General features: G+C 36.2%; 1 protein-coding gene across 14 annotated transcripts in view; it reads left to right on the top strand.

Moving 5' to 3' along the window:
- Nucleotides 1-4,855: 4,855 nt before the first annotated feature.
- LOC100733913 (sodium/glucose cotransporter 4) overlaps nucleotides 4,856-25,179 on the top strand; it is an 88,611-nt gene continuing 68,287 nt past the window's right edge. For 9 of the 14 annotated variants that reach the window (XR_010046146.1, XR_010046145.1, XR_010046147.1 and 6 more), the window contains exon 1: nucleotides 4,857-4,931. The gene's annotated coding sequence lies outside the window, so the exon portion shown is untranslated. Of the gene's footprint in view, nucleotides 4,932-25,179 lie in introns of all 14 variants that reach the window. The other 5 variants (XM_063244568.1, XR_010046148.1, XM_063244558.1 and 2 more) reach the window with 5 other exon arrangements.

The following is a 25,179-nucleotide window of genomic DNA, read 5'->3' as shown; positions in this document are numbered from 1 at the left end:
CAGATGTTTCCTCCCATTTGCTCTTACATGATCTATTTTGCTTTTGGATCCCAATAACTCCTTCTGTTTCTTATGCTAGAGTTCATACGTATGAGTTCAAACTGTTTCAGCCACAAGCATGATCTCCAGTTGTGCCCATTTACCTTCAGGTGCCTTGAGATTATTCTACTTTATAGCTGGGTTACTTTCCACTGCATTAAAATATTGCGTCTTTCTTATCCATTATGTGGTGGATGGGCAAGTTACTCTTGCTTTTTTTTTTTTTTTTGGCCTCCTGTCACATGAAACAATTGTTTTCTCTCCTTTGATTTTCAGTCCATGAATTTCCTTTCCAGTTAAATGTGTTTCTTGTATACAGTATATTGAAGGATCTTGTTTCTTGACCCACTTTCCCTGTATTTCTTTTTCTTGCTGACCTGAGGCCATCTACATTAATGGTTACAACTGCATGCATTGGTTTGTCTCTGCCCTGCTGTCTTCCTGTTGCTGGTCCTCCACTTTTCCCCTTCATTCAATTGCCTGTATTGTTTGGCAATCCTCCTCTGCTGCTGTTCCTGGAACCATGGTCATCTTTATCTCTCTCTAGAATATTCTTTAGAACTCTATGTAGGGTTGGTTTGGTAATCATGAATTCCTTCAGTTGTTCTTTATCATGCAAGTATCTTATTTTTCCATCAGTTTTGAAAGGTAGTTTTTCTGGGTAGATCAATCTGGCTTCGAAGTTGTTTTCTTTTAGGGCTTGAAACACTTCACTCCATACTCTTCTTGACTTGTTGGTTTGTGTTGACAAGTCTGCTGTGATTCTAATTGGCTTTCCTTTACAGGGGATCTGTCTCTTTTCTCTAACAGCTTTAAATGTTCTGTTCTTGTGCTGAATTTCTGGAATCTTGATTATTAGATGTCTGGGTGTAGATTGACTTTGGTTATGGCTGGTTGGAGTCCTATATACCTCACTTACCTGAATGCCAGATTCATTTCCCATGTTTGGGAAGTTTTCTTCTATTACTCCTGTGAATATCCTTTTAATTTCATTTATGTTGACTCCTGATACTTCACCAATGCCTATCACACATAAATTATGCTTCCTTGCATCATCTTGCAGCCATTGAGTTGTTATTTCCTTATTCTGTGTTATTTTTAAGAGATCCTTCTTTTCATGATCACTAGCTGCAATCCTATCTTCAAGGTTTGAAAGTCTGTCTTTAGTCTCTTTCAAGCAGTTTTGCCAGCTCTCAATTGACTTTTTAATTTCCTGCATCTCTCTTTGAATCTGTTGCATGCATTGTAATTCCTTTCTACATTCATTCAAGGTTTCCATCATTTTCCTATGCTCCTCTTTTTTTTTTGGTCTATGTCTTGTTTAGACCTGCTGAACAATTCTTTCAGTATGTTTGTGATTTCTTCTTTTACGTGTGACATTATTTCTGATTTGACTGCTTTTACAATCTCGTGAAGTTGTTTCCTTTCTTCAGTTGCTATCCTCTCAGAGATTTCAGGTGTGTGACTTCCGTTTTCTTCCATGATTGTCTCTCCCAGACTTACTGAGTGTGGGCTAGAGGTCTGAGTTTGCCTTTTGCTCCTTCGTTTTGACATTCTCCTGGGTTCCTCCCAACAAGCTGGTTGTGGAGCCCTCAGCACTTCCCACGTTGGCTGCCCCTAGACAGTGTAGGGGGATGAGACAGGCACCTGGGTTTCTCTAATTCCAGATTTACAGGGAGGTAGCAGGGCATGAAGCAGGCTTCTCCAGAGCTCTGCAGCTACTGTGGCGCTTCCCTGATGATCAGGGGTGCATGGAGGTGGGTCTACTTCTTTCAGCCTGTGTTCCTACACTGGAACTCCCAAAATGGTGGCAGACACACAGGGGTGTGTTTATCTGATTCTTCTAGTGGCTGCCTGAGGGAACCAAGGGCTTCCAATGGTGGCCTATGTGTGCACAGGGCTTACCTGGCTGTATATCCCTGCTCCTACTAGCTGCCTGCAAGAAGGAGCCTTCCAGGGGCAGCTCTCTGAAGGTGAAGGTGAAGTTGGATCTGTTGGCTGCCTTCAGGCTGCCTTTTGGCGGCAGCACATAGCAGACAGAAATGGATCTATCTGTCTCCCGCAGCCTGCACTGGGCACACAGAAGAAAGAGCCTCCTGGTAGTGGTACTGGGCAGGCAGAAGCAGATCTTATGGCTCTCTCTGCCCATGCTGGGTGCGTGGAATAAAGGGTTTTCAGTGGTGGAGCCTGGCAGGCAGATGCAGGTCTTCTTGCTCTCCCTGCCCGTGCTGGGCACACAGAGGAAAGGGCTTCACTATTCTTTTCATCCATATAAAGGTTAATATTGCTTAGTGGTTTTCAGATATATAAACCTGCTAGAATTTTTATTGAAGACAATTGACATATTGAAACTTCTGAGTCATAATTGTGAATATTGCTCAATTTCTTTAGATCATTTTTAATTTACCTAATTACTCACACAAATAATAACTACTTGTTAAACAATTAGGAGTTTTCCTTCCTGAGAATCACATAATAAAACTTGTCTGAGATGAAGTGTTTGAAAAGCTTAATCTAAAATGTAGAATTGTATGCAAAAATTGTGCACATATACTTAGAATTAAATACCGATGGTCAAGTAAGAAAAATAAGATTTAGCTGGATGAATTTTAAACTGCAATGTGAAGCAAAAATATCAGAAGAGATGAACCTAGAGCCCTCTGTACATGGTGCTTTGGCCTAGGTTTCATTTGCCTTAATGCTTAGGTATTGATTCCCTCAAAAGAGGAACTCGCCAGTGATTTAAACAGTCAGTTCCGGTAAAACATGGTGTGTATTAGAAAAAGTTGAGAATGAGCAGGATCCTGTGTGGAGGTGAAAAACTTTCCAGACTGTTGCTGGCCCACGAGGGCAGGGGAAATACTCTTAGGAGAAGGAGTTCAGCAGATAGCACACCAGCTAGGAAAAGCCAAACCCAGACAGAGTTAGGAAGATCCAGTGAAGTACAGGATAAGATGAGTTCTGGGACTGGGAGCTAACAAAAAGCTAGGCCGCAGATGGGGGAAAATGGCCAAGGTCAGCGCTTCGGTGGCCTGATGAACTAGGGTCCTGCATTAAACTAGCGAAATCTACCTGTGCAGGAATGTGGTAATGACAAGATGATACACAGCTAGAACTACCAACCATTTATTCATATCCCCTGATGAGTACCTTTGTTCTGTTTGTGCTGCTCATTTTAGAAAAGTTATGATTAATGATGCTTGCAAAAGTATGTTGCTACATACCCCAAGTTTCTATAAGCTCACTTGTAGTCAAAATTTCCTGCTAAACTTGGCCCAGAGTGGTTTAAGATGGCATTTTTATATAGAAAAACACTTAGCCAAAATATCCCCTTGGCAACTTTCTTGGATACCCTCATAGTACTGGAAACCTTCTGCTTTTGCTCTCCAATAAATGCTTTTGCTCATTTCTATCTTGATTATCTACCTTGTAATATTTTTCTGGGTTGAGAGAGAAACCCACCAGCTGGATGATAACACAATGGAGTTACAAGAAGTTAGGATGCCCCCTTAAGAGTTGTCCTGCCTGAGACAAGAGTGCCAGGACTTTATACAACCCCAAGAAATGATCACTGGGATAAAATTTCCTTGTATCTGAAAAGGATGCACGAATTTTGATGAAGTGGCTTGGCCTGCCTGAGGAAAATTCCCATGAAGGTAGTTAGCTGGGAAAGTGTAACTATAAGTGCTCCCAGCAATATGGGGAACAGGTGTTTCTGTCCTGGAAGGAATATCAGGTTGGCTTATCAAAGCAATATATATCACCCAATGCACATTCATTGTATAATGAGTTTACCTAGTCTGCCTTTCCTAGTTACACCACAGCTCATTTAAAGATTTCAGGTAATCCTTACAATCTCCCTTGTTTTGTCATTTTAGAAAAAACATTTATGTCAGTCAGTGTAGCTCAGCTCATAACAGATACCATTTCCCCTGAAATGTCTAAGGCCTTATTGTATTGCCATGACCAGGTCAGACTAGGAGTCCCCAGGCTGGCTGTGTGGTATTCCTAAAGCTGAGATAAAGAATCTAACCTACTTTTTTGTAGAGTAAGTTTATATGCTCACTGACTCCCATTGTAGAAAATGAATTTTTCAGGTCATGTCAGTAAAACAGATGGCAAAGGTTTATTAGGAAGGGATTTTAGTATGTATTCAAGAGTGGAGTATAAGGACTCAGGGAAATGAGCCCCACTGTTTGGAGCTGAGAATATTTAAATATTTTTGTTTTTGTTTTGAAACAAAGTCTCACTACGTAGGTCAGGCCTGTCCTCGAACTCACTATGTATCCGAAACTGACCTTGAACTCACAATGATCCTCCTGCCTTAGCTTCTTGAGTTCTGGGATTACAGGTGTGCACCACCATGTCTGATTATTTATATATTTTGGAGGATGGAAGTCGTGGAAGACTTGGTCTTCGTCTGGTGGGTGAGCTGCGGGATGGCTATTAGATAATCTTTGTGTGTTTTGGGTGTGTTCTAATTTACAGGTGATAAGGTCAGTCTGTGGCCTTGGTTTTGTGGAATGACCCACTTGCAGTAAAATAATGGTCCAGTCATATTGAAAATCCTAATTTGTAGATGAAAAATTAGTTTACTCATAGGTGAAAGACCGTTTGCAAGTTAAAAGGGAATGGTTAAATTCACTTTTGAGTGAAAGGGAATTTCCCAGGCTTACTTTGTTCTGGGAGAAAGAAAAAAAAATAATCATGAATAAACTGGGTTTGTGTCCTGAAATCACAGCTTTCATTTTTAAAATTATGATTTTGCTTTTTCTTTTTTATGCTTACTTTTTTTTTCTTCTATCCTATCTCACTAGCCATATTACATTTGTCATCTGACACCAAGATTTGGCCAAGGAAATGCAAATGCAAGATTCTGTGATCATGGAAAGGTATGTATCTCCAGTTTGCAACAGTTGTATACGTTTTTGAAAATGCCCTAGATTGTACTGTTATTGGATTCTGGGATGCTCCTTCCAAAGATGCTAAGATGCTTTCTAAGGTCTTGCTATCCTGAACAAAGGATAGGTAAAGACAAGCAAAAAGACAACAAGGTTTTACATTTGTTAAAAGTATTAAGGATAGAAAAAGAAATGTGGTCTGTTGAGTCAGTGTGGGTCAATTAGCAGTAAGAAAAGAAATATGCTCTACTGAGTAAGAGTGAGCCATTAAGGAAGCTTACTGTGGCCAAGAGCTTAATGGCAGCCATATTTTGTATCTCTCACTCTTCATGTTGATGTCAGATCTAGGCTGTTCTGTCAAAAACCTACTTGGTCTCTCTTGAGAAGAACTGAAGGTAGCACTTGCTGACTGATCTCATGTGCTGGGCTCTGAGGACTGCTTTTCTGAGTATACGCCCTGGAGCTGCCTGATTCACTGGTCATACCTACTTGTTCAGCAGGTTTGCCATGCCCTAATCTCCTGTTTCACTTCCCCCTGAGAGATATTAACTCCCATAATTCTTTTTACTTTCTTTCTTTCTTTTTTTTTTCCGGTACCGGGGACAGAACTCACGACCACCTGCTTGCAAGGCAGGTGCTTATGCCACTGAGCTAAATCCCCAGCCCCACTACCATAATTCTTTATAGGTTGCTGAGGGCATGGCAGTCTCTGTCCTCATATAGCTACTTCTAACTGAAAGGGGTTATGGATCCTATTTATGGGGGATTGTGCTTTCTTCAACAACTTTGCGATCCTGGGATGCTGCACCTCACCAGCAAGGTTGAAAAAAAACCGTCAGAAGACAATAAGAAAGGAATTAGTGTCTATATGTGGAGAAATGTTGAAATGCCTGTTTAATGGGAGAAAGCTTGGTGAATTTGTCAGGGGAGTCATGGGTTACTGTCTGAATCACCATCTGAAGCCTTGAATAGGTCAACTCTACTAGTGGGTTGAGGATGCAGAGTCCAAACTTGATGTGGAGCATGTCAGAATATTTCCCAATCTGTCTAAGAAGGTGAATTATGACAGATCTGGCAATTGGAGACATTAAGTTTTATTTTTAATTTTTTGGAGTAGATAGCATGATGAAAAAAGCAGATAAATTATCAAGAGCCTGAGAACAGTAGCGTTAGCAAGGTTACCCATAAAAACAAGAGCCTCAATACAGTGCTAAGCTGATTACTTATCTGCACCCAGAATAGTACTAGAGTCTTGCCTTTTGAAGAGAAGCCTCAGATGTTCCAAAGATTCACAGGAGTAGCTGTCTTTTAACAAAGGAAATGGTCTGAGATTTTCAGGATTATTGTAAATACATAGTAGGCAAGCTTTGACAACAGATTATATGGTCCCTGCTAGTCCAAGTCCTGTGAAAATCTGAGCAACTATTTCCCATGCTTCATAAATGGAAAGAACTGTGAAGGATTTTTACAACCTTCTGCTGTGTCCCTTAAGGAAAGACCAATTAAATGGTTTTCAGGAACTGACAATAAGGCTTGGGTTTTGAGGGGCTATAAGGCTGCTTTTCTTATCTATCAGAAGAATTAAAATTTCCAGAGGAGACATCACACATGTCTCTTTGGTGTTCTTTGCAATGAATAACAGCAACCTGCTTGGGAAGAAAAGTTGCCTCCAATTTTACTATTAAATTTCTCCTAGTAAGATAGTAGGATCTAGTAGGAAAATTAAAGACTCTTGGTTATACATTTGACCTTCAAGTTGGCATGTCAAAGGAAGAGTAAAGAAGCCCTGACTATGGTTTCTCTCAACCCCAATTATGGCTTTAGATGTGGAGGAGAGATTTCTAGAGAAGGAAGGTAAAACAGTACTAAGAATGTATTTAATAGTGTATCAGTAAAATGATCATAAAATTGATTTTTTAAGTAATTGATGGAGTATCAAGAGAAGTTCCATTGTTTTAACTGAATTTCCAAGTATGTAAATTATACACTAAGTAATTTTAAGTGCTCAGTTGTTGAAATGACCAGTAAGATTAAGGTTTAGTGACAAAACAACTTTAATACAAAGGAAAAATATAGTAACAGCAAAAAGAGAATATACAAGAAGAATTTAGAGTTCTTAGGAGCCAGTGCTTTGATCTATCAACCACTGGTTAGACATAAGATATGCACTGTCCCTAGGTCTCAAAGAACCATCAGTCTGTATGTGAAAAACTTCAGTTCCAGAAAACTCCAAATCTGCTCATAGTAGAGTTCTTATATTGAATCGGACGCTTAAGTGTTCTAGCTATGCAGCCAGAGTTCATCTTCAAACTCCCCCATCCCTAGTTTCCACTGAAGTCAGGTTAAAACAATAAAATACATCACTAAGAAATGCAAGTAATAACATTGTTCTGAAACAACAAGTAAACTTACAATTTTAGAAAGTCAGTTTCTTAATATATTCTTTTTTTTTTGGCACTGAGAATTGAACTCAGGACCAGGTGAACGCTTGCCAGGTAAACACTGTGCCACTGAGCTACATCCCTGGCAAAGTTAATAGATTCTCTAATCCTGAGCAAGTGTAAACAACTCTGGAGATAAGCAGGGTCAATCTAAATCAGATGAGATTAATCTAATACTAAAAACAAATATATTCTGTTTATCATCTGTACACCCTCCAGAAGATAAGCGTAAGTTACCCAAGATATAGACAACTTTCTACCTACTAGTAGTTTAATATGAGAAACCCAAATATTAGATATCCTTGCAATTATGGTGAAGTAGCAAAGGACATATCATCAATAGAAAATTAGAAAATATGCATGGGACACATTTTTTTCTTTTTGGATTTTTAGAGAATGGACATAAGAAAATCAGCGAGGTGAGCTCTGATTTCCTCAGCTTTGTGCCTGGAGACAAATTGTTTATTATGGCCAATCAAATAAAGAATAGGACTAAATCTCAATCGAACTGAATTGAGAAGACCTAGTAGATTCAGAGAGATAAAGGCGCAGGAAAATTCAAGGCTAAATCCTTGAAACAAGGGAGTTATTAAGAAAAAGAATTCCAGAAATATTCAAACAAAGATCCTTGAAAATTTTACTGCTAAATTGTGCATGGATATAACGACACTGCAAAACTGGGCAAAGAATTGCCAATGAGTCATATGACCAAAACTTGACAGAACTCATACAAAGCAGAGAAATACTCAAACATGAACCAGTCAGAGTGTAGAATTCTTGGTGATTTCACAAAAAATTAAGTGGTGCCCTTAGAAAGGCATACCATAAGACTGGGCTTGATCTATTATTTCAAGGTTACATAAACGACATATCAAAGCTTGAAAACAAGATGCTGTTGCAATAAAATCAACTTCAGGTAACAGCAGACAATCAAAATTAAGCCTAAACATCTATATTTTGTCAATATTCTGACACAAATTCAGATATCCAACAACATAATAACTCAACTTTCAGTATCTAATAAAAAGTGCTACCTGTGGCAAGGAAGAAAACCAGGAGAAAAATCAATAACCAGAATGAGATGCAGAAATCACAGAGATGCGAAAATTAGCATAAATAATTTATGGAGACAAGCATAGAAAGAAATGAAACATGCAGAAAAGAACTAAAAAGTGCATCTCAAATGCTCATTTGAGTGGATGAGGAAGCTGTAGATGTAGATACTATAGAAGGTAAAGTTAGCAACCGGAAGAATCAGGAATAAAATCTTCCTAAACCTAAGCACAAAGAAAAAAAGGTGAAACAGAAATTAAATGACTTAAGAAAAATGATCGATTAATTTAATATATAATTTGAATCCCAGAATGAGAGGAAGAATTTCAAAAATAAATATTGGAGAAATATTTCTATATTTGATGAAAACTATAAAACCAGAGCACCATGAAATAGAATGAACTTCAGGAAACACACACACACACACACACACACACACACACACACACACACCCTCCCATATATATATGAACCTCATCATGGCATATCACAATAAAATATGGAAAAGAGTGGTAATAAAAAAATTCTGAGAAATGAAAGTAAAATTTCTTTTTTTTATTTAAGAGGAAAAAGAGAAAAACACAAAACAAAACAAAGCAGTGTAAGGTTACACATAATACAGAACTACAAAAAAAAACATAACAGTAAGAAATCACCTGTTAATAGATTACATATTATCATCTTGGAAATAGTTGCTCAAATCAGAGTATCAAAGAATACAAAGTAGACATTCAAACAGAGAGACTGCAAACAGCTGTGTTCAATGATCCAAAAACATTAATATAGTCAGCTATTTAACACCCCTAAACACACTTGCTGTTATATCCGTTAGAGCTCTTTTTTTTTCCTCTCTCTCTTTTTTACAACAAAATTTACACATTTTGGATTTTATTACTCCTTAGTTTTTATTACTTTTTTGGGGGGGGAGAGAATAAAGTCAAATATGGCAAAACAAAGCTGTCAGTCAAAACCAAGGATAGACATAGCACATGATGTAGAACAGAGTACAAGGTTATTAACAATGGTTATCAACGTTGTCTCTTGTTTCCTTAAAAAGAATTGTCTATCTCATTAGATATTATAAAGTTGGACAAAACAGTAGAGAACAAGACCAATAAAACTTAGGCATTGTAAACATTACAGGACTTCCAAAGAAGACAATAGTCAAACCAGAATGGGCATCTTTGTGAATCTTACTGCCTTCAAATTAGTTGCCTATACCCTCAGACTTGATACTATCGCACAGAATGGAACAGAGTCTAATCAGTCAAAACAAGATCGTGGGAGTATTACAGGACTTCAAAACAAGTTAATAGGAAATCGAAAAGAGTTACTATTATATATCCTAATTTTTTTAATTTTTCCCTTAATTAAAATAAACATAAGAAATAACTAAGTAATTTTTTTAAAGAATAGTAGTTACCATAGTGTCTGTCTTTTTCCTTGAAATATTTGGATAAAACTTCATATACTATAGCTTCAAATATTTCCATATCAAGAAGCCCAGAATAAAGCCTTTCTAATTAATAAGTGAAAATTTTATAAGGCTTCAAGGCCACATAATGGGGAATCATGATTACCACATATTTTTATATATTTGAATCATTACTTACATTAGGGAAACTATTCGGTATTCACACATGCGAGATTGATTTATTTCACTTATGAGTATGGTCTCAAGCTGCGCCCATTTATTGATAAATATCTCAATGTGATCCTTCTTTATAGCTGAATAATACTCCATTGTATAGAAATACCACAACTTTTTTATCCATTCCTCAGTTGATGGACACTTGGGTTGTTTCCAAGATCTGGCGATTACAAATTGTGCTGCTATAAACATAGGTGCACATATATCCCTGTGGTATAATGCTTTCAGTTCTTCTAGGAATATGCCTAGAAGTGGAATAGCTGGAATAAATGGGATTTCCAATCCCAACTTTTTGAGAAACCTCCAGACAGACCTCCACAAAGGCTGTACCAGTATACACTCCCACGAACAGTGCAGGAGAGTTCCTTTTCCCCCACAGCCTCTCCAGCATTTGTTGTTGTTGGTTTTCTTGATCCTGGCCATTCTTTCAGGAGTGAGATGGTATCTCAGTGTGGTTTTAATTTGCATTTCTCTAATGACCAATGATGATGAGCATTTTTTCATGTATTTATTTGCCATTTGCATTTCTTCATCTGAGAATTGCGTATTCATCTCAGATGCCCATTTTTGGATTGGATCTTTGAATTTTGGAGGTCTGAGTTTTTTTAATTCTTTATATGTTTTAGACAAGAGTCCTTTGTCTGAGAGAGAGTTCACTAAAATCTTTTCCCAGTTTGTGGGTTTTCTTTTCACTATGCTGGAGATTTCTTTTGACATGCAGAAACTTTTTAATAAGAAGTGGTCCCAGTTATTGATTCTGGGAAATATTTCCTGTGCGGTTTGAGTCCTGTTCATGAATTTTCTACCTACCCCTATGTCTCCAAGGTTTCTACCCAATTTGTCTTCCAATAGATTTAGTGTTTCTGTTTTAATATTCAGATCTTTGACCCATTTAGATTTTAATTTAGTACATGGTGATAGACATGGGTCTAGCTTTAGTTTTCAGCAAATGGAGAGCCAGTTTTTCCAGCACCATTTATTAAAGAGACTGTCGTTCTTCCAGTGAACCTGCTTGGCTCCTTTATCAAAGATAAGGTGGTTGAGTGTGTTTGTAGTTGTGGTTGTATCTTCTAATCTATTCCATTGATCTTCAGCTCTGTTTTGATTCCAATACCATGTTGATTTTACTACTGTTGCTTTGTAGTATAATTTCAAGTCAGGGATTGTGATGCCTCCTGCTTTGTCTTTGCTGCTTAAAATTGCCTTTGCGATTCTAGGTCTCTTCTGGTTCCAGATGAAATTTAGGAGTGATTTCTCTAGATCTATAAGGTATATTGATGGTATTTCTATTGGGATTGCATTGAATCTGTATAAGAGTTTTGGGAGAATGGCCATCTTCACAATGTTTGTTCTTCCTATCCATGAGCAAGGGATGTCTTTCCATTTTCTGAGATCATCTTCAATTTCCTTTTTCAGTGTATTATAGTTTTCACTGTATAAGTCTTTCACTTCTTTCGTAAGAGTAATTCCTAAATATTTCATTTTTTTGCTTGCTAATGTGAATAGTCCAGTTTCTCTTATTTCCCTCTCTGTGATTTTGTTGTTTGTGTATAGGAATGCTATTGATTTCTGAGTACTGATTTTGTATCCAGCCACATTACTGAATTTATTTATTGTATCTAAGAGTCTTTCAATGGAGCTTAGGGGGTCTTCTATGTAGAGTATCATGTCATCTGCAAACAATGACAACTTAACTTCTTCTTTTCCTATCTTTACCCCTTTTATTTCTTTCTTGCCTAATTGCTCTGGCTAGTACTTCCAGTACTATATTAAATAGGAGTGGTGATAAAGGACATCCTTGTCTTGTGCCTGATTTTAAAGTAAAGGCTTTCAATTTTTGGCCATTTAGTATGATGCTGGCTGTTGGTTTGTCATAAATGGCCTTTATTATATTGAGGTAAAGACCATCTATTCCAATTTTCTGTGGAGTTTTTATCATGAATAAATGTTGGACCTTATCAAAGGCTTTTTCTGCATCTATAGAAATGATCATGTAATTCTTATTTTTGGCTTTATTGATATGGTGGATTACATTTATTGATTTGCGTATGTTGAACCATCCTTGCATTCCTGGGATGAATCCCACCTGGTCATGGTGTATAATCTTCTTGATGATTTGCTGGATCCTATTTGCCAATATTTTATTGAGGATTTTTGCATCTGTGTTCATTAAGGAGATCGGTCTATAGTTCTCTTTTTTAGTTGGGTCTTTTTCAGGTTTTGGTACTAGAGTAATATTTGCTTCCAGGAATGACTTAGGAAGGATTGCTTCCCTTTCAATTTCATTGAATAGTTTGAGGAGTGTCGGCATTAGGTCTTCTTTGTATTTCTTGTAGAATTCTGCAGTGAATCCATCTGGGCCTGGGCTCTTTTGGTGGGTAAGGACTTAATTACATTTTCAATTTCAGTAACAGAGTTTGGGTTATTCAACAGTTTTACATCCTCTTGATCTAGCTTTGGCACTTCATATGCTTCTAAGAATCTGTCTATTTCTTCTGTGTTATCAAACTTTTGAGAGTAGAGGTTTTCGAAATAGGTGTTGATGATCTTCTGTATTTCTATTGGTCTGTAGTGATTTCTCCTTTTTCATTTCTTATTGCATGAATTTGAGCTTTTTCTTCCCTTTTTTAAATAAGGTTGGCTAGGGGCTTATCGATTTTATTTATTCTTTCAAAGAACCAACTCTTTGATTCGTTGATTCTTTGGATTGTTTTCTTAGTCTCTATTGCATTGATTTCTGCTCTGATTTTTATAATTTCCTCTCTTCTTTTGGCTTTGGGCTTGACTTGCTCTTCTTTTTCTAGCTGTTTGAGGTGTAGCATCAAGTTATTTATTTGTATTCGTTCTGTTTTCCTGATGTGGGAACTCAGTGCAATAAATTTTCCTCTCAGGACGGCTTTCATTGCATCCCACAGATTCCGGTAAGTTGTATCTGCATTTTCATTTTCTTTTAGGTATTGTTTGATTTCTTCTTTAATTTCTTCTGTGACCCACTGATTACTCAAGAGTGTGTTATTCAGTTTCCATGTGTTTGTGGGATTTTTGCAGTATCTTTTATCATTAATTTCTAATTTCAGAGCGCTATGATCCGATAACATGCAAGGGATGATTTCAGCTCTTTTGCACTTGTTTAAATATGTTCTGTGAGCTAATATATGGTCTATTTTAGAAAATGATCCATGTACTGCTGAGAAGAATGTGTATTCTGATGTTGTTGGGTGGAACATTCTGTATATGTCTATCAAACCCATTTGTTCACAGGTATGATTCAGTTCTGTTATTTCTTTGCTCATTTTCTGTCTGGTTGATCTGTCCCTTGGTGTCAATGGCGTATTAAGGTCTCCTGTTACAATTGTGTTACTGATAATTTGAGTTTTCATTTCTGTTAATAATTGTTTTATATAACTGGGTGCTCTGGAGTTTGGTGCATATATATTTAAGATAGTTATCTCTTCCTCTTGGAGTTTTCCCCTATGAGTATGTAGTGACCTTCTTTATCCTTTATGGTCATTGTTGGTTTAAAGTTCACGTTGTCTGCAAACAGAATGGCTACTCCTGCCTTTTTTTGGATTCCTGCTGCATGAAGAATTGTTTTCCATCCTTTGACTTTCAGTCTGTGAGTATCCTTCTGGGTTAGATGGGTTTCCTGTAAACAGCATATGGTTGGATTTTGTTTCTTGATCCATTCTGCCAGTCTGTTTCTTTTGGTTGGTGCATTGAGACCATTTACATTAATGGTTATTACTGTTAAATGTTGGTTAATTGTAGGAATGTTATCTCTCTGCTGTTGCATCTTTATCTTTCTGTTCTGTTTAATTGTTTGCTTTGCTTAGTGGTTTTTTCCTTTGTGTATCTAACCTGTCTTTCAATATTTTTTGCAGGGTTGGTTTGGTGTTCATGAAGTTCTTCAGCTGTTCTTTGTCATGGAAGTATCATATTTCACCATCTATTTTAAATGATAGTTTTGCAGGATATATCAGTCTAGGTTGGAAATCATTTTGCTTTAGGATCTGGAATACTTCACTCCATGCTCTTCTTAGCTTTATTGTTTGTGATGAGAAGTCTGCTGTGATTCTGATAGGTTTTCCTTTATAAGTGATCTGTCTTTTCTCTCTGACAGCTTTTAATAATCTATTCTTGTGTTGGATTTCTGGGATGGTGATTATTATATGTCTGGGTGTAGTTTTATTTTGGTTATGACTATTTGGAGTTCTATATGCTTCACTGATCCTGATGTCAGTTTCTGATCTCATGCTTGGGAAATTTTCAGCTATTATTTCTCTTATTATTATATCCTCTTGATATCCTTTTTGTTGTCTCCTTCTTTTTCATTAATCCCTATCATTCTTATGTTATTCTTCTTTGCATCGTCTTGCAGTTGTTGAATTGTTGTTTCCTGATTCCTTGTTATTTTTAAAAGATCTTTCCTTTCCTGTTCACTAGCTGCGATCCTGTCTTCAAGGTCTGAAATTCTATCTTCACTTTCATTAAGGCAGTTTTTACAACTTTCAGTGGAGTTTTTTATTTCTTGTATATCTCTGTACATCTGCATTATGTATTCTGTTTGTTTCTTATATTGCTCGTCTAGGGATTCTATCTTTTTTTTTTTTTAGTTCCTCCAATTTTTTATCTGTGTTTTCTTTAGATATATTTAGAATCTCTTTCATTTCTTTTATCATTTCTTCTTTTATCTGGGATATTATTTCGAGTTTGAATTTCTTTAAAGCTTTCCGGAGTTGCTTGTCAACTTCAGTAGCTATTGTGTCTGATATATGAGGTGGATGGGATATATTTTCTTCTAAATACATTCCTCCTAGGGTTTCCTGAGATGGGCTGGAGGTTTGAGGTTGTAATTTGGTCTTTCGTTTTGTCATTTTCCTATATTTCTGTGTTTCAAGTGTTATTTGAAAGCTTCCTCAGGATCTGTTGAAAATCCCCTTCTATGTTTGCAGCTACTGAGACTCTGGCACCACGCTACCCCAAGCCATTGGGCCTGCAGAACCAATGGCCCTCCTCTGCTTGTTCAGAACTCTGCAGTTCCAGACAAGCTGGGCCTCAGGGACACTGTGTGCCCACCTGCCCCTTGGAAGCTCCACAGCTCTTCAATCGCAGCCAGGTTAGGGTACTCACCACATGCTACAGTGCCTCAGGAGCCTGTGATCCCTCCCTGCTTGCAGAGATATCCACAGTCCTCCATACAAAGGAAGGGGCTTCTGCAGGCACTCCAGATCCGCCCAGCTCCTCCTCTGCACGCAGATGGCTAGGCGCGGCTGGGCTCGGGGTATAGTGTAGGCCCACCCACCCGTCGGGAGCTCAGCAGACCTCCAAGTGTAGCCCGGATGGGGAGGCAGCTGTAGTGGCCTCTAACTCACTGCTCCACTTCACTGCACCCAGAAGCCTGGGGGGTCCGGAACAGTCTGAGATTTGGGCAGACTGTGCTGGGCACTCACCACAGGCTGAGGTGCCTCAGGAACCTGCAATCCCTCCCTGCTTGCAGAAATATTCAGTCCTCCAGACAAAGGAAGGGGCTTCTGCAGGCACTCCGGATCCACCCAGCTCCTCCTCTCATGAAAGCAAAATTCCAAAATATATTTGTATACCCATGCTAATGACCATAATATTCCTAGTAGCTAATAAGTGAAAACAACCTGCACATCCATCAACATATTAAACAAACAAAATGCAGTATATGAATACAGTAAACATTATCAGCCTTAAAAAGGCAGGAAATTCTGATACATGCTACAAACATGAATGAAACTTGAAGATGTTGTGCTAAAGGCAATAAGCCAGTTACAGAAAAGCAAATACTGTATACTTCCATGTATGTGAAATTCAGTAGTAAAATTCTTACAGTAGTAAAATTCTTAGAGACGTAAACCAGAATGGTGGTTGCCCAGAATGGCAGAAAGAAGAAATGGGGAATTATTGTTTCATGGGAAAATGATTCAGATTTGCAAAATGAAAAGTTATTGAGCTGGTTGGTGGTGATGTTTGCAAACAACTGTAATATACTTTAAATACTTTATCATTGAGCTTTATACTTAAAAACAATCAAGAAGTAAATTTCATAGTATATGTGTTTAATGACAAAAAAGACAAGAGTCTTTAGTATTGCTTATTTTAATGTGTGAATAAGATGCCAGTGTTAGTATTAGTGTGGTACAAATATACTTTATTTTTAAAGTATTTTATATTTCAATTGAATAAATCTTTATGAGAAGGACTCTAACAACAAACAAACATTGCTTTCTGATGAAATGCAATGCTCCCATTCTATTTATCTTTTCATCGTGTTTTCACTCTGCTCTGAGATAATCATATAATTAACTTTATTAGTCTTTTTTATCCTATAGATTCTAGTATTTAACAAATATGCAATGTGATACATACAGAAGTTTATGGTAAACCTGTTTATAAATATTCCATGCTTTTTAAGATTCTAGTATTTGACAAATATGCAATGTGATACATACAGAAGTTTATGATAATCCTGTTTATAAATATTCCATGCTTTTTATAAGCTAAGCATAGCAACAAACAACAAATGCATAGCATTTTCTGTTTGCTATAAATCACATCCATAGTCATAATGGAAAAAATAGAATCTGGATTCAGATCCAAGATCCGTGTCACTCTCAGTTTTGTGCTTTTTACACAGGACTCACTTCCTCAGACAGGGTCACTTCTGTGAATTCCTTCCTTGTTTTTCAACAAACCACGTATTTTTCTCCATGTCATATATGCCTTTGTATCTTTTGTACCTCAAAAATCAGTAAGATAAATGTCTGAATACACCATTCACCACACATTTTCCTACTTTGAATGTGCAGTATGTGCACAGTAGTTTCTTTGAAATAACGATCTCACACTTTATTTAGCAAGGGAAAAAAATCATCATTCATTTTAATGAGCTAATCCAGCACCTGAAAAAACACAACCTACTAACAGGTTATAAATCTACATTTGCAAAAACTACTGGCACAAAATGTAGAAAGGATTGTTCTCTGTGTACAGTATTAACAAGTAAACTCGAGAATAAATCCAAGGTTGTAAAATAAGAGAGAGAGTAGAGGGTTTATAATATGATCATCAGTTGTCTGAATTCCATCATGTGGTCAAAACAAATTATTTAATCTTTGAGTTTGTTCTCTTATCTCTGTAGTGGAGATGCGGATAACAACCCGATAGCCAAATACATATGGGCATACAAGTACAGATTCTCAGGTTCTTTTCCAGATGATGAAACTGGAATCTCCCAAAGTGATAATGAAGGAAATTCAAATCTTTTCTAAGGAAATTGGGTTCCTCTAGGACAATAAATGAAAAATAACAATTCCAAGTAGCAGAAGAAATACAGAAAAATGACTGCACAAACTATTACCCACACAATCTAATTAGAGGTTAATAATCAATTGCAAGTGTTCTTTCTGCAAAGCCATTGACAGTACTTCCTCATGGTGCCATGTTCATTCCCTTACTTCTATTAGTCCATTTCTTCTTGCTCGTCCACCCTGCAAAAGAATTTGAGCAAATTTATGCTTCCTTACGCATTTATATTAACATCGAAAGTTTTAAATGAGTTAAAATAATTGGAATATGTACAATCTACTAGTGTAAAACTTATAGAAAAATTTTGTGGGCCTGGCTATATCCACTACTAAGTACACAATTTGCCAGTACCAGAGACCAATGCTAAGCCACCAATATGAAACTTGCTTCCAGAGTGATCAGCCATCTGATAGCAGACTGATTACAATGAAAGTATTCCATTGTGAAAGGGGTAGTATTTTATCTTTACTGAAAGTCAATTTCTCTGGATAAATTGCCTTTCAATTTCAGTTGCATTTCTTCTATTCAATGCTTCTACCCAAGCTACTATTTATGCACTTACAAAATGAATTGTCCACTGATTTGATATTCTATACAGCATTGATTCTGATGAAGAAAATCACTTCATAGTTAAAGAAGTGCAGTAGTGGGCTCATATTTATAGAATTTACTGATTGTATGCTCTCTACCATCCTGAACTAGTTGTTCGACAGAATCATGGGATGGCCTTTGGAACACTCAGTTGTACTTCCAACTAAGTGATCTATGTTTCAGAGCTCTTTCAGAGGTTGTAGGTGCCCTGAACCAGTGCACAAGCATCCAACATATGGTACTTTCCCAATACTAATCAAGAGGTGGAAATACCAATGGTGCTTACTGTGTGTGAGTGTCCTAGAGACACACTTTAAAAATGTTTCTTGTTCCCATGCCTTTATGCTTTGCTAACCTGGAGATCCTGAGAGCAGAGAAAGACCACTTCCACCAGAAGGCACAATAATGATTCCATTGGACTGGAAGTTCAGATTTCTACCCATTTGGGTTTTTCAGGGCTCCAGCTCAACAGACTAAAAAGAGCATTATGTTGTTTTCTGAGTCACTGATTTGGACTACTAAGGGAACATTGGACTGCTCTCCTACAGTGAGATAAAAATGAGTATATCTGGAACACAGGGGGTTAATTAGGGTATTTCATAGTTTTACAGTGCCCTATGATTAATCTACATAGCGAACTACAACAATCCAATAGGAGAGTTGGTTGGGAAAGTGGAGTTCTACAGACATCAGTCATCTAGCGGGAGTCCGCAAAGGTGAAAAAGTATAGGATCCCTGGCAGCAAAAGTTGTAGAGTGTTCATGGTGGCAGTGATGGCTTCTGCTTTCCTCTACAGCTGGAGTCATGGTCACTGGGAACTATGGTGGTACTTGCCACATAGCTGATAATGATAGCTACTGATATTTAATGTTTCAGAGACCTCAGCTGCCCATTTCTCTACTTATGTGGGTGTGGTAAAATGAATACAGTTCATTCAAACACTTTCTACTCATTCAGTCATCTTGGAGATTTTGCACCATTGAGGTCCTGAAGGTTAACCCTATTCCTGATTCTCTCCCAGTGCCATTTTCATTCATGGATAACTGGCTGTCCTACTCTGCTGTCTGGGTGACATCATTTAGTGACATTTTCAAATACTTGACACTAACAATTATCTGGACACATGGGTTAAGTTATTGTATAACAGGCAGATGTTAATCTGATGGCTATACAATGAATATTCTCTTGGTGCAAACTTTATTTGGAGCCATATATGTGATTCGTCACAACAATACTGGTCTAGTTTTCTTATTCTTGAGACAGATAAACAGTGTGTGTGTGTGTGTGTGTGTGTGTGTGTGTGTGTGTGTGTATGAAGGAGACTGTTATTAAGATTGTAAAAACAAAAATAACCAAAGGGTTATGTGGTTGGTGAAAAATAATTTCATTTTTAAAGTGATATTTGGAAATCAAATAATTTTTGATTAATAGTATCAGAAAATTATGCTGGAAGAAATTTTTCTGTGCACAATAATCTTGGCCTAGAATTCAGAAATGTAAATATTTTTATATATTTATATGTGACCTTGTATAAGTGTTTTTACTTCTTGTGATAAAGTAAACAATTTTTCTTAGAATACATTATTGGTACATATTAATTGGATTTTTATGCATAAATGCATCTTGACTGACACTGATTTAAATACATCTAAATATATTTTGGGTTTTTTTAAAACACTGGTAATACATCTATTTTTAAATCACTCATATTGGAAAAGTACACTTTTGTCTTCAAGGATTTATAATATTATCAATATTATTTTTATTTCAGTTTATATTGAATGAGACAAAGTGACATATATTTATTCTATTTTTATAATAGAAAATTTCTACTTTGAGTAACCTAATGCATGGGTAGACAAAAAATATTTAAACAAAAAATTAACACCATATGCTTATGCCTTTTAAAATTCTTGGAGGTAAGGTTGAAGATTTGAAAGGCAACATTAACATGGAGAACAGGGAAATCACAGTTAACATTGCCTGACAGTTATATCACAGGGGAGAAAGTATCTCTTTCCATGTCAACTTCAGCTCAAATGATGAGATAGTTCACCCCATCCTATAGCTGATTCACAATTTAAAGTCAGAGACCACGCCTAGGTCATGTCATCTCTTGAATTATGTTGCCAGTTGTGGGGGAGGGAGAGAATAGCTCTTTCTGTGACATGTGGGCCTTTTCCAAGCCTCCTGGAAGTACTCTACATAAATCAAAGATTAGGTAACCAGACAGGAGGATGTGGAAGAATGCCACAGTGGCTCTTTGAATTGTAAGGCTATTCTTATCTACTGTTGCTCTGAATTCCATTTTTTCCCAGTCAAATGTACAACCTGTAACTCCCAGCAAACATAGGGTCAGAGGAACCCAGGTGCCTATTCCATTCCTCTACACAATGGAGGGGCTGCCAAAGTGGGAGGTGCTTGAGGCCTCACAACCAGCTTGTTGGGAAAAACTCAGGAGAATTTCAAGACAAAGGAGAAAAAGGCAATCTCAGATCTCCAGCCTGTACAAGTCTGGGAGATACAGTCATGGAAGAAAATGGAAATCATACACCTGAAATCTCCAATAGGATAGCAACCGAAGTAGAGAAACAATTTCATGAGACTGTAAAAGTAATCAAATCAGAAATACTATCTCAGGTAAAAGAAGAAATCACAAACATAATGAAAGAATTGCTCACCATATCTAAAGAAGACATAGATTTAAAAAAAAAAAAAGAAAGAGGAGTGCTGGGCATGGTAGCTTACTCCTGTAATTCCAGCACTCGAGAGGTTGAGGCAGGAGGATTATTGTGAGTTTAAGACCAGCTGAGGCTACAAAGTGAGCTCAAAGCCAGCCTGAACTGCATAGAGAGACACTGTCTCAAAAAGACAAAAAAAAAAAAAAAAAAAAAAAGAGGAGCATAGGAAAATGATGGAAATCTTGAATGACCAATGTAGAAAGGAATTACAATGCATGAAACAGATCCAAAGAGAGATCCAGGAAATTAAAAAGTCAATCAACAGCTGGCAAAACCAATGGAAAGAGATTGAAGAAAAACTTTCAAACCTTGAAGACAGGATTGCAGCTAGTGATCATGAAAGGAAAAATCTTTTTAAAATAACAAGGAACCAGGATAACAATTCAGTGGCTGCAAGACAACACAAAGAAACATAATTTAAGAGTGATAGGTAAGTGAAGACGCAAGGGTCAATACAAGTGAAATAAAAAGGCTATTTACAGAAGTAATAGCAGAAAACTTCCCAAACATGGGAAAAGGATCTAGTATATGGATAAACATAGAACCCCAATTAGCCATAACCAGTGTAAATCTACACCCAGACATATAATAATCAAGATCCCAGAAATTTAACACAAGAACAGAATATTAAAAGCTATTAGAGAAAAGAAACGGATCATCTACAAAGGAAAGGATAAGAATCATGGCAGTCTTGTCAACATAAACCATCAAATCAAGAAGAGTTTGGACTGAAGTGTTTCAAATCCTGAAAGCAAACAACTTTCAACCCAGATTGATGTACCCTGAAAATTATCTTTCAAAATTGATGTAAAAATAAGATACTTCCATGACAAAGAACAACTGAAGGAGTTCACGACCACCAAACCAATCCTACAGAGAGTGCTAAAGGGTATTCTAGAGAGAGATAAAGATGACCCTGGCTCCAGGAACAGCAGCAGAAGAAGATCACCAAACAGGACAAGCAATTGAATGAAGGGACAAAGTGGAAGGCCAACAGTAGGAGGGTAGTATGGCAGAGATAAACAAATATCTGTTGGTTGTAACCACTGATTTAGATGGCCTCAGGTCAGCAATAAAAAGAAACACAGGGAGAGTGGATAAAGAAACAAGATCCATTGATATACTGTATACAAGAAACACATTTAACTGGAAAGGAAATTAAGAGACTGAAAATCAAAAGAGAGAAAACAATTGTTCTATATGACAGGAGAACAGAAAAAAGCAAGAGTAACTTGCCCATTAATCACAGAATGAATAATAAAGATATAGTATTTTCATACAATCGAAAGCTACCCAGCTATAAAGTAGAATAATCTTGAGGCTCTTGTAGGTAAATGGATGCAACTGGAGATCATGTTCATGGGCAAAACAATTTGAACTCACATGGGTGAGCACTACCATAAAAAACAGGAGTTAGTGGAATCCAAAAAGCACAATAGATATAATAAAAGTGATGAGGGAGAAAACATCTAGGAAGGGAAGCTGGTAATCACTTGTGGTCTTGTCTTAAACTCTTGTATTGTTTTCACAATTTTGTTAGGTTTGGTTTTATTCTATCTTGTTTTGTTAGATTTTACTGTGTCTAAAGGTATAGGCAGCTATTTTGAACATAATAGGATATATCATGGTAATCATGGTTGGTTTCCTATCATAAGTCCTATATTGTCTTTATTAATTTGTTTAATTGGTTTTATTCCACTTTGTTTTGACTTTATTATGTGTGATGGTATGAACACCTATGTTGAAGAAAGTGAGACTTTAGGTAGTCTTGCTGACTTCCTATCATCTTGTTTTAAGGTCCTATAATGCTTTCATTCTTTTGTTTTTATTGATTTTATTCTGCTGTGTTTTATTTGGTTTTGTTATGTGTGATAGCATGGACAATGGTTTTGAAGAAAATGAGACATTATAGTAACCGTTGTTCATTTCCTGTTATCTGGTTTTGAAGTACTGTGATGCTTTCATTCTTTTGATTGGTTTTATACAATTTTGCTTTGTTTGATATTATTGTGTGTGAAGGTATGGACAACTATTTTGAAGAAAATGAAAGACATTATGGTAGCCACTGTTGATGTCTTGTTATCTTGTTGTAAAGTCCTATGTTGCTTGCATAGTTCTGTGCTTATTTGCTTTGTTTTATCTTATTTTGTTTCGCTTTCTCTAAAATAAAAAAGTAAGCAATTACGGGGCTTTCCTTTTTCAGACAAAGAAGGTTAACTAGTTTTAGATCAATGAACAAGGATATGTGAAGTACAAAATAGGAATATTTCTGAAAAGACAAGTAGTTGTTTGCTTGTTTTGGTCAATAGAAGAATTTGCATTACAATAAAACATCTGATTTAGTACAGATACTATAACTAAATTAAGTTTAATATTTTGATATTTCTATTATAGCTCTCAGACAAGGTAACTTGTAGTTTCTGAATCTAATGAAAGAATGAAATAATAAGCCTTAAAGAGCACCATGTAAATCAATCAGCACTCCTCCGCCATGTCCAGATCATTTATAAACAAAAATGTTTTGTGAATTTAGAAGCCTGGAAAAATACTTCATTAGATATTTCATTAGTTTTTATGTAAACATGTGTATTTCTTTTAAGTTGAAAAGTATACAATTTCAGAAGATGCTTATATTTTCATATTGTGCTTACTGTATAATTAAACCAGAAATAAAAACTCTTTTTATTATTATTTGTTTTAGTTCTAAGTTTGGTAGACAAAAATGCTCAAATCGTTTCTGACTGAATTACAATTTGGAGGATTTTAAACAAATTCATACTCCTTGTGGTTTTGTAAAGGATTAAACTATTATGTTACTGAATAATCATTTTAAGAAATCCAAAAGCACAACAGGTATAAAAAGTATCAGTCATGTTACTCTGGGTCTGAGGAAAGCAGAAGTAAGACCAATTAAAAAGGCAAAGACAAATTTCCACAAAATGTCCACAAGCATAAAAACAATAACAAATGGTTATTTTAAAACAAATTACCATAATTTAAAAAAGCTTTTAAATATGATTTACGATGATGTTCAAATATAGAATTAACAATAAATCAATGACAGAAAAAGTCAGAACCTACTAACCTGGTCATAAAATAATCTAGTCTTTCTAAATTAAAAGGGATAAAATATTATTTTATTTCTTAGGTATTTATTAATGCATCAATGCAATAAATGATGTATTAAAATATCATATATTTAGGCATATGCAATATATAGATACAGAAAAATTTTAATTATAGTTTAAAGAATAAGCAATATACTAAATGAGTATCTAGTCACAAATGTATTACTAAACATATTTATTTATTTATTTATTTTATTTATTTAAGAGGAAAAAGAGAAAAACACAAAACAAACCAAAGCGGCGTAAGGGTACACGCAATACAGAACTACAAAACAAAACAAAACAAAAAACCATAACAGTAAGAAATTACCTGCTAGTAGATTACACACTATTTTCTCGAAAACAGTTCCTCAAGTCACAGTATCAAAGAACACAAGGTGGACATTCAAACAGGGAGACTGCAAACAGCTGTGTTCAATGTTCCAAAAACATTGATAAAGTCAGCTATTTAACACCCCCAAACACACTTGCTGTTATATCCGTTAGAGCTCTTTTTCTTTTTTTTTTTTCCCTCTCTTTTCTACAACAAAATTTACACATCTTGGATTTTATTACTCCTTAGTGCTTATTACTTTCTTTGGCGGGGGGGAAGAATACAGTCAAATATGGCAAAACAAAGCTGTCAGTCAATACCAAGGATAGACATAGCACATGGTGTAGAACAGAGTACAAGTTTATCAACAATGGTTATCAGCGTTGTCCCTTGTTTCCTTAAAAAGAATTGTCTATCTTATTAGATATTATAAAGTTGGACAAAACAGTAGAGAACAAGACCAATAAAACTTAGGCATTGTAAACAATACAGGACTTCCAAAGAAGCCAATAGTCAAACCAGAATGGGTATCTTAGTGAATCTTATTGTCTTCAAAGTAGTTGCCTATGTCTTCAAACTTGATACTATCATATAGAATGGAACAGAGTCTAATCAGTCAAAACAAGATCGTGGGAGTACTACAGGACTTCAAAACAAGTTAATAGGAAATCGAAAAGAGTTACTATTTATATATCCTAATTTTTTGAATTTTTTCTTTAATTAAGACAAACTTAAGAAATGACTAAATAATTTTTTTTGAAACAATAAGGGGGAGATTGAGATAAAACAGGACATAACAATATAACAATAGAGGTCACAGCATGACTGTTTCAATAACCTAGTACTTCACCACCTTATAACCTGACTTAATAGTAGTTACCATAGTGTCTTTTTCCTTGAAATATTTGGGTAAAACTTCATATACTCTAGCTTCAAATATTTTCATATCAAGAAGCCCAGAATAAAGCCTTTCTAATTAATGAGTGAAA

Source organism: Cavia porcellus, unplaced genomic scaffold, assembly GCF_034190915.1.
Source record: "Cavia porcellus strain 051 isolate PalLab524CR breed Dunkin Hartley unplaced genomic scaffold, mCavPor4.1 scaffold_289, whole genome shotgun sequence".
Lineage (NCBI taxonomy): Eukaryota > Metazoa > Chordata > Mammalia > Rodentia > Caviidae > Cavia > Cavia porcellus.
The sequence above is the reverse complement of the archived record's forward strand: the minus strand, read 5'-3'. Positions and strand labels throughout refer to the sequence as shown.